Source organism: Capsicum annuum, chromosome 10, assembly GCF_002878395.1.
Source record: "Capsicum annuum cultivar UCD-10X-F1 chromosome 10, UCD10Xv1.1, whole genome shotgun sequence".
NCBI lineage: Eukaryota > Viridiplantae > Streptophyta > Magnoliopsida > Solanales > Solanaceae > Capsicum > Capsicum annuum.
In genome coordinates this window covers 42,305,497-42,316,886 of record NC_061120.1, presented here as the reverse complement: position 1 = coordinate 42,316,886, position 11,390 = coordinate 42,305,497, and positions in this window count along the sequence as shown.

The following is an 11,390-nucleotide window of genomic DNA, read 5'->3' as shown; positions in this document are numbered from 1 at the left end:
ATAGCTACATCATTTTGCTATGTTAAATCAAGAACTTTTTGGGAGGTAACCCAAGGATTTAGAGTTAACTTTATTTTGTTTTACAGGTAAGGAATCGTGTGGGAGTCATTCACTTAAGAACAAATAGTAAGAATCAAACAATTCCAAGTAAGTCTACTCATGAGTAGAGTATATGGGTTATAACATAGGTCTAAGACTCATGGATTAGACTTGTAAGAATAAAAGTGGATTTTCTGCTCTCTGTACTTGACTCAAGACCATAACCTACAGTTCATGAGTCATATCCATGACTCATTAGTTGTGTTATGGAAATCAAAAGAGAAACTGTATTTCTAAAATTGGATCATGAACCTAACCTATAGGTCATGAGTAAGACCTGTGATTCATAGGTCACCACTAGGACTAAGTAAGTTCATATTTTTGAAAACTCATTTAAGAAGGTAACTCCCACGCTACCCAACCTAAATCATTTCTTTCCTTAATTAAAACCCTAATAACCTATCCAAATATACATTAAACCCAATACAAAAATATATCAACATAAGTCCCAATCAAAAACAACTATTCCTATTATATAATACCCTTCTATCTCATTTAAATCAAACTCCACTTCATTCTTAACAAAAATCATGATCTTACTTCACTCTCCAAATGAGTGAAAGTACTTCCAATTCAAAAAAATCAATTTGATTTTCTTGTTTCAATCTTCAACTATGAACAAGGCATGTTCCTTCAAGTGCTAATTGTGTGATTAATAATTCTTAATAAATATGCATTGGATCGTGATTTCTTGTACCATGAAAATTGGATTGATGTGAATTAGGTAGGGATAAGCATAATCTGAGATGAATGGGTGAAATTATGCTAATTGGAATTGATAAGTCTAAGAAATCAATGTTTAGTCTTAGGTTTGAACTCATAAGTCCAACCCATGACCCATGTATTGCATTCACTAGTCATGGATTAAACTTGTGGAAATCAAACCTGAGATTCTGAAACTCAGAACCTTGGTCTAATTTTCATGAATCAATTCACGACTCATGAACTAAGTCTATGATTCAAAGATGTAACTCGGAAACTAAATTCTCAATTCACGAGCGTAGTCCAAAAATCATAAACTTTGTCCATGAGTCTTGGACTACACCCATGAATAGAAACTGAAAGTTTTAATTACTTTTCAATATTTTCTTAGATGTACTTTGAGTTCTAACATTTCTTAATACAGGTACCATGTCGAATAAGGTAACATCGAAGAAGGGTGACACTATCAAAAGGGGCCCTAGCCTAGGACCCAAATTCTAGACTCTGAGATGAGTCGTATGAGAAAAGTATATTTGTATAGGAGTGCTCAACTAATGATACCCTATTGATAATGGACCATACATGGTTTCAAACCTAGAGGGAAGCTATATCCAAGTCTTTTGAATAGCCTGCACCACAGCCTACACTTCAGAGTGTATCACAGCCTAGGACCCATCCTAAGACACTAGGCCTCACCAACTTTATTGCCCAAGACAACCCCCTAATGAAAAATGCATAGAGATCACCACTACGTTCCCCTACTCTTACATAGTATGATGAGGGAGAAAAGGTATTTTTCTCTAATAAAAGTAAGGAGTACACAGCTATTCTCTAGTCTAAGAATGGGGTAGAGTTAGTTGAGTCAAGTAGTAGTGAGAGAGAGACAGATACTCCCCAGTGTGAGGAGAGAGCAGAGTCTTCAAAGGGTGGCCTGTATGATACTACATCAACTTCATTTACAAAGGTTTAGGAGTCCACACAAACCTTCATTATGCTAGAAGCTCTAAGGATTCATAGGTAGTGTATGTAGGATGTGCAGGACATTTATGATTGTAATATTGAACTAATTGATTAGGGTGGCCCTAGATGGATCATAGCTAAGGAGCCCCGCATCAAGATATTAGACTTGGTAGAGATCCAGCATTAAGGCCTTATTTGATAGATAAAGACTCAAATAGATAGGTGAGCCTTCTAGATATTATAGCAAGAGCTAGTCCATAAGTTATGCTTTCTATATTACTTTAATAGATTTGATAATACCAATGGGGTAGAGATCTCGATACCAGCCTTCACTAGCCCATACTTAGTCAGAGGTGCTCGGTTGACTTATCTAAGAAGATAATCTAGAGATTATTCTTTGGTTTGGGTTATAAGATATTGGCGACTGCTGCTGAGTTTGCTATAGAATAAAGATCATGAGGAGCTAGATTAACATGAGGGATCCAAATTAATAGAGAGATTTTTTGAGTTGGATTTCTCATCAAATTTTGAAGCATAAGGTTGTTACCTATTAGGTCGAGGAGAAAAAAGAGATCAAGAATTCTACCCTACACTTTGTAGGGAACTTTTGATGGACTATGGTTTGTCATAGGTCACCATAAAGGAGCAGATAACGCACTTACTTATGATCGAGTTTTTCTTATGTTTAATAGTATAACTAGATATGATATAAACTTTGCCTAGTACATGAGAGATGAGATCCACAAGAGATTTTTTAGAGAGATCAGCATATCATTCTCATGTTTTATCCTGAGATTATGTGATACAGTAGGTGTTGCAAATTTACCAGGTATTAATTATCTTATTGAGGTAACCTAGTTGGACAATGTAGAGTTGATCAGAGATGACACAAACAAAGCTGAATAAAAGAAGTCACAACCTTCTACCTCATTTGAAGTAGCCCTTTTAGATGGGCCTTTGGAGTCAATTGAGTAAGTAGATAAGCTATTATTAGGTTTCGATCATGAGACAGGTAGTCAGTCGACATAAGGTTCAATTGTAATAGGCAGCAAAGGTGCTGCAGGCATTTTAGTCCTGTCTTCTACATCTACAGTGCCTCTTTTTTGCCTTCTTTGAGTATGGTATAGTGCCACACAAGTTTTTGCATTGGTTGGTGGATAGGCAGATAGATTTAGGTGAGTGCCAGACTCATAGCAACACCCAGTTAGCCATGTTTTTATCTTAGATTTAGCCATGGGTGCGTATCTAATTGAGAAGTCTAAAGTATGGGTTGTCTCAAATGATGTCCGTGATGGAGTGGTTTACTTGATAAATACATGGGAGGATCAATAATTTTGAGATTAAGATGAGGAAGATACTCCTTAAGGCTAGGGTTTCTAATATATCAAGTTTAAGAGAGAAGGTAGTCACACTAATGCTTGAGGTTGTATATTAGTCGAGAGCTATACTCCTATTATCCCCTAGTTATACCTATCATTTCACAGCCAATTCTTACACCATTGTTAATGGTTTTTCACTTGTTTGTTGATGGTAATGAGCCGCCACTACTAGGTGTAAGAAAGGAGGATAGCCTGCCAAGCAAAGTAATAGTTTGAATAATTTTTAGATGGACATGAAAAGGATAGTCACTGAGTCACTTGTCTAGTCTTACATTAACCAGAGTGAGCTCGAATAATGAGAGTTAGGAGCCTCTTCTTATCGGCCACTACCACCTTTTAGCAATATGTCTGACGTTCCTCTTGATGCCTCATCCTGGGGCAAGGCCACATTTAATTCCTAGATCATCCCATGTATGTCTCTACTTCTTTGTTTTTACTTTGGCTCTTATTATGCATTAGGGACAGCTCATTAGATTTTAGTTGAGGGTGTTCCAACCATTCAAGGTTTTTATTGTTGTGTCTCTTTTCCCAGAGTGTCTTATCATAGTAGAGTCCATAGGTCTAGAATTTTTTATTGTTAGTTGTTTTTTATGTTTGTGTATGTTTTATTAGGAGAAAAATAATAAACCTTGTTGCAGTCAAATTTTTTGAGTTTTTATAATGAATAAAATAATACCCCTCCTATTTTTGTTTTGAACTGTGTGTTATAAAGATATAAGATTGTGACCATTATGGATCCTGATATCTCATTGGTATTAGGGACTAAATAACCGTAGCTTAGCATTTCATGAATCGTATAGGCAGTACTTGATAGTGTAACCATGCAATATGTGAGTGTGAGGTGTTTACTTAGTTTACTTTATGTGTGCAATCCAGAAATTGCCCAGTTAGTCTTGTCTAGATTTTAGGATTATTGGTTGGGACAGGATCATAGATCATTCTTGAATAAGTTCACTTTTTGCCTAAACATTTGACCAAACAAAAAATAATTATCCCTTGATCCCTAATTTGAGCCTAAAGTGACCTATTTTCTTGTATTAACCCATTCACCTTCTTGTTTTAATTATGATGAACTTGTTTTGGCCTTGGTCCCTCCTTGAACACTGTGTACTTCAACTTAGCAAAATTGCCTATGTTAAGGGTGGATATCATAGGAGTGCATAGTTGGACATGTGTATGAAAAAGATGTTGACAAAAAGAAAAAAGTAGGGTTGGGTATGGTAGAAATAAAAGAGGGAATTAATAAATAAAAAATAAGGTGAAACCACACATAATTTGAAAATAAATAATGGATAAAAAGGGAGAATAAAAAAAACATGGTTGAATAATGGAGCCAAAAATGTAAGTGTAGTGTCAAGAAGGGTTGAGTCACTATTACCTATATGTACCATACCTGCCCCAAACTTATATTACAAGCTGAGAAAAATCATATATTTATCCCAGTCCAATTGTTAAAAAAAATTAACGCATAGAAAATAAAGGCAAGTCTATGGTATTTCATGCACATTGTTTGAACTTTTTTGTGAGTATGAGTGCTTTAATTTAGTTCCTGGTTGATAGTCATTATGATATCATGAGAATGGGGGACTTCTTTGATGTGAGGGTACATAGGTTGAATTGTTATCTCCTATTTTTTCAAGTAACATCATTTTTACCCATGCTGAGTTGTTTGTTGCAAATCTAATGATATAACTTGATCCCTTTAATGTCATAATATTGTTCAACATATATACACACAGTGGTTTTGAAAGTTGTGTATCAGAGGGGGTTAAAAGTTTGAACTGAACTAAATAAATTGACTATCGTAGGTGCCTTAGGTTAGTTTTTTTTTAAGCATTGTGGTTATTTTTGTGTTTATTTACTTGAGGACATGCAAATGTTCTAAATTGAGTGTGTTGATGTTTCATGGTTTAATGGAACTTTTGATGCTTAAAATATGGAAATTAAGCAAAAACTTAGGTATTCTTATTAGATTTGATCTGTTTTTATGTTGATTTTGTAGGAATATAGGCTTAGGAGCAAAACCTGAGAAAGAACAATAAAGAGTAGCTGAGTTGGTAACCACGAGTTGACTCACGACTCATGGGTGGGACCTATAAGGCATAAGTAGTGTGGTGACCTAAAGTTCAACAGCTAAAAATAAAGTCTGATTCTTATGAGATGACCCATGACTCATGACTCCAGTCCATGACTCATGGGTGAAGGGTGTGAGTCGGGTACTGAAGAGTGAAGCTAAATCTTATTTTGATGATTTAGAGTTATGACTCATGGTTCTAATCCATGACCCAACCTATGAGCCATAAGGCACTGCCAATTAGCTTTTCCTACACAACTTAAGCTAGGATTTTTTTTGTATCCATAAATACTCCATTGATGTTTTATTATTAGTTTATGCACCTTTACATTGTTTTAAGGTTCTAAGATATATTATTTATCTTGGAGTCATTGATATTGGTCTTTAGGGTTTTGAATCAATTTGGGATTTCAATTTTTCATCTTATTCTTATAAGTATAAAATCATGATTTCATCTATGGAATCATCTTGTGTGCTTACGATCATGAGCAAATAAACCCCATAACTAGGTTTATGGGGACTATGATAAATTACCAAAACAGGTTTATGTGTGAAGGCATTCTAGATTGGTGTTCTTGAATGAATTGAAATTTTATTTGATTTCATTGCTTTCTTGATGGTGGACAACATTAGGTAATTATATCTATTCTAAATTGGATCGAGATATAGGTATATATTGGGAAAAGGAAAAAAAACAATAATTTAAGCTACCAACTTTCATTTACTTACCTTGATCCTTAACTGGAAAATTTAATCTAAGATAAAAAAAAAATAAGGCTTAGTAATGCGACATTCTGAGTCCGAGGAAATGAGTGAAATTTATCTAACATAACATAGAGAGACGGTTGGGTGATACATATTTTGTTAGACTTTGCATGGAAGGTATCGGGATAGTCTGCTAAGCAAGAATAGCCTGTGGAGTTATGAAATCATGGGGAACATAATCTTAGTGCTCGTCTCAATTGATCATAATCCAATTAACCAGCAATTGTTACTATTGCACTTACTTTTACAAAGAAAAAACCTTTTTTATTTACGTAATAACTAGTTACACCATTACATTCTTGATGGATTTTTAGCTTATTCCTCATGGTTTCAAACCCAACCTAGTTGGGTTCTATATTTGTTCAACGACCTCTTTATACTTCTTTGAGAGGTGTAATTTAGGCGACATTAGTTTATCTTACCTACTAGTGGGTTGAAGTAGATGCTATCATAACCTGAGAAATTGGGTCGTGACAAAAAAATTATGTAAAGAGAACAATATCACACCATGAAGAGTGTCATTAGGCTACCTAAACCCATCAAAAAGGAACCAAGATTGGAGATAAAATTCATCTAGGAAGCAGTGAGGTGCTAGGCCTATTGCTTAAGCAGAAAAAGGGCCACCTAAGAGGCACTGCTTGTGTAATTGAGGGACCGTTGTGGCGATAGTTCAGTCTATGTCAAAGCTCGCTTAGAAGAGAATTCTTCTACCTAAGTGAGATCCCATAAGTGATTACAGGTTAGCCTAAGCGACGAGTTGGTAAGAGTCAAAGTCTCACCTGAGTGATGTATTTTTTGCCTAAGTGACTGACGGGATACAGGCCCAGGAAAATACAAATTTTACATTATCTTGATTCGAAAACACATAAAATCAACTTTAGACTCTAAGCAAGTCATCTTTATCTATTTTCTCAACCTTGGAGGTTAGGGTTCTTCAACAAAAACCCTCAGAGTAAAGATTTGGAATCTTTATAGTGATAATTCTTCAAATCCTTTGTTCAACTCCTTGTTTTGTAGATATTATATTTAGGTGTAGTTGTTAATTTTAGTTTTGAATATTGTGTTGGAAACATAGCAATATCTGAATTTTAATTTTATCTTTTGCTTTTGTATTAATTAAAGATAATTTGATTTATGAATAGATTTTGCTTGGCCAAGTTAATCTGATGCTTTAATTGACATTGAAGGGGAGTGAGCAATCCTTGGACTTGTCCATTTACTTCGATTAAGTTTGAGAGAGTTTATTGAGGATGGAAAAGGTTAATTTGGCAAAATTTGGGGTTTAAGACCTCATCAAATTTGTTTGTGCTAGATGTGGTAAAATCCTAGTGTAGCCTAGAATTGATTTTATGATTAAGGTTTCTTAGCTTGATTCGATAGAACAAGTGAGAACTATTCCCTCAATAGCCAAGAGACATTAGCGGGTAATTTTGAATCTAAGGATGACTTGCTAAATTTATGATTAATTAATGAGTACCTGATTTAAATACAATAGGCTATTGATATAAATCATTTCCATATCCTTGTTTTCCATTGTTTATGCAAATCATTGATCAATTTATTCATATCATTAGTGGTTCGATCCTTGTTTCATTTTTATATTGAAAATCCCACAATAAACACAAGTATATTTTGTTTGGATTTAAGTGAGTTATTATTATTCCTTATATTTTTCAATCGCTAGTCACATTATTTATCATGGGATCGATACTGATTCTATAATTGAATAAATATATTATTAATGACCACGTACATCGTTTTAAGGTTATGATTAAGCATTATCAACTATGTCAACCACATCACATTTCAAACCTTGTAATCTTAAAAAACTTGCATAATTATCACTTAACCACGAGAATCGTGTCACTGTAATACCCCAAAAAAATTTCTTCGTAAAGATTTCGGGAGAAACGTATCGAGCTCTACGCTTTAGAGCGATCCATAAATTTTTTGTGTAGTATTTCTAAGACGTTGACCTACCATTGCGTAGAGTATCGAATAAGCTTTCCAATGATATGTAGATCATCAAAAACGGACACTAGAGCGATGAGTTACGACCATTCCGATCGAACTACGACCATTCTGATCGAACTGTGAACAGTAAAACGTGCAGGAAATTAAAAATTACTGCAGCCAGGCAAATTTCAGGGTCAATTTCAAACGACCATAACTCCTTGTACATAATGACCTGGGTGGGCTACTATATATCAACGGAAAGCTCTAAGAGTTCTCTTTCTAATGAAATTGGTTTCATCTAATTTGGCTGTTGGAGTAAAACTTTATGGTCGATCTACTTCATCCTATCAAAATAGTCCACCAAAGGACAGATTTGAAATTATTTATTTTTTTAAGGGCAATTTGGTCATTTCACACACACCCCCTCTTGGACGAAAATTTGTCCATTTAATCCATAATTGAACCTTCAAAATTCATTTTCTCCATGAAATATTTGGGATAATGAAACCCTAGCCAAATTTCACCTTCAAATATCTTTCAATTTCACCGTAGAAATCCAAAATTAATCCGATAAACGAACTCCTCATTTCAAGACCTTCGAGGAGCACCCATTATTTGTTCGAAAAGGATTCCGTAATCAAAAAGTCAATTTCAAGGTATGTGGGGTTTTGAACAAGAGCAATCTTCCGTTCTTGTGCCCAAAGCCTTAATTTTATTATGATTTTACATGATTTTGCAAGTGAGATTATGTCTAAATAATTCGATTATGAGATTATGATGGTTGAATGAATAAAATTTGATTTATATGATTATCTCAATATTTTCGTGATATGATTTAATAATTATCATTGCGAATTACACACTTTTACCACGAGGTGGTATTTTGAATGATTTTTGGACGTATGTCGAGATGGTATTTTGGAATAATATTTTGAGATATGTGTCAAGCTTTATGCTTCCCAATGACGATTTGAATTATTGAATATATATTTGAGACATGAGATGTCTTGATATCTATAATTGTAAATTTCATATTTTTCTTTTGAATGATTTTGAGATATATGTTGAAATGGTATTTTGGAATGATTTTGAGATTTATGATAAGCTTAAAGCTTCTTTATGACGAAATTGAATCATTGAGCATATTGAGATATAACATTTGAGATGTTACCATTAGTCTTGATATTTTCTCAAAAATATTGATATTGTCATGACTTGATAAATTGTTACATTTTGACATTTAAAAAGGTTGAGTTCTATTATTGAAATTTCATGATATTCGAAAATGGGTATACACTCAAATTACTTTATGAAGGATTTATAAGACTTTGAATTTTTTTTTTCAATATGGATATACATGATTACTTCATTACTCTACTTCTAGAATTGAGAATTTATGCTATGAATTGCATACTACTACACTGAAGTGATATTTCTAAAGGCTTCGAGATAAAAGTCGTGATTTGAGTTGTACTACGGGATATGTATTCTTATTATGAATTGAAGGTCTCAATTGCTTTTCAAAAGCTATTGTCATGATTTAATTGTCAAATTGAAAGAATAATCATTTGAGTACATTGACCTTGAACTCGCAGAGTTGAGATGATTTTGACTATGAGAAAGATTGATTTTGATATAGATGTTGAGATGAATTTTGGTAAAAAAAAAATTCCGAATGATTTTGATGATTTGAATTATTAAAAATATTACGTATTGAGTCTTCATATCCTTGTCCAAATGTCAAGTCGGTTATGGTTCAATGCATTGATACCTTGTTGATGTTGAAAAAAATTAAAATGTTTTAAGTCGAAGTTGGGGTTAGAAATCCACAAATTGTTGATGAATTATAAATTGAGATATTTGTTTTGGTCTTTATGATAGACCCTTGTGATGATGGTGGTAGATCTCCTAACATATTCTGAGCTTATCGGGGAGTAGTACTTAGCACCGAAAGGGAAATTTGGTATTTCCCCAAACCTATGTGCCATCATAGGGTTGTTTGATGATGATATTATTGGCCAGAAAGCCCGATTATGATTATTTCAGTTTTAAGGTCGTACTCCCTGGCAAAGAGTATGACGCTCCCGCCAACGGGGGCTTCAAACATTGGTATTCCATGTAGCTCACGTGGGGTTGTCAGTTATAGGAAACTTCCCTGTCCATAAAAGTCATATTTCTTAAATTACCGAGTCACTTCGAGATTTGAGTCAAAGAGTTGAGATATTATGATGAATTATGATTACCTATGATGAATTTTGACGATATGATAATTTATGATGATTTATCATAATTTATGATTTTTGATGATTTACATGGATTATGAGATTTTATCATTTGAACTATTTATTATGAAAGTATGAAGAGTATGATTTGATATAACTCAAGCCAAGTGAGTCATCATTGTCTATATGCATATTTTCATGAAATTGATAATGTTATTTAAAGTGTTGCATGCACCCCCACATACTCAGTACATTCTCTTTGTATTGATCCCCATCTACTATTCTATTCAGTTGCAGCATCTGGTCAGCAGGTAAAGGAGTCCTTATAGTTCAAGGTCTTGTGTTGGTTATTTTAGTTCAGAGACACTGTACCTTCTTCTGTCGGCCATATTGAGTGGGATGGTTGAGAGTCATGACCTAAAAATGCTAAATGCTTCATATATTTTTGATATAGTGGATATCTTATTTCCGTTAGAGGTATATACAGTACTGAGTAGTCCATATTCATAGCAAGTTTTAACTAGACTTGGTTTGGTTTTAGGTAAAGCAATTAGCTTATTATATCCGGTCAATCTTTGGGTTATATAGTTTGTATATGGTTCTTGGATGTTTATAGCTCTGGGGTTAGTATTTAAAAAGGTTTGTACATTGTAGATTTGTTCTATATATGTCCGGGCTGTGTAGTTGTAAGTCTTTTTGTCTTGGTTTAAACTATCTCGGTATGTGGTAATTTGTGGGGGTATAAACATGGGATCTTTTGATATATTTGGTATATATGGTTTATCAAATAAGTTGTTTAGGTTCATATTTGTGTTTTTCCTAACTCTTTTGCTTGTACCTGCAGAAGTAGATTGATAAGCGTTATGGGTTTTATGGAGTGTCCTATCGTCTCCTTCTAGCTCTGGAACTTTAATTTCTTCCGATCGACATAGCTCTGCACACTACTGAGTTAGCTGATTTATAGCTATAGACTTCAGTTTAACTTCATTAGTCTTTATCTTTTCTATTTCATTACCCATACTGTCCACTTTCATTGAAAGCGTAGTTAGGGTGTTGAATATTTTTTCTAAAGTATCCTCTCTTATTATATCAGTTTCTGTAGCTTTGTCTTGATATGTAATCTGCAATAACATTTTTGTTAGTACTAATTACTTCAATTATAAATGTGAAATTTAATATATTCAAGACTAGTCTCCGAATCTCTTTTGTTGTAACTGTATTTTGTATTTTCTT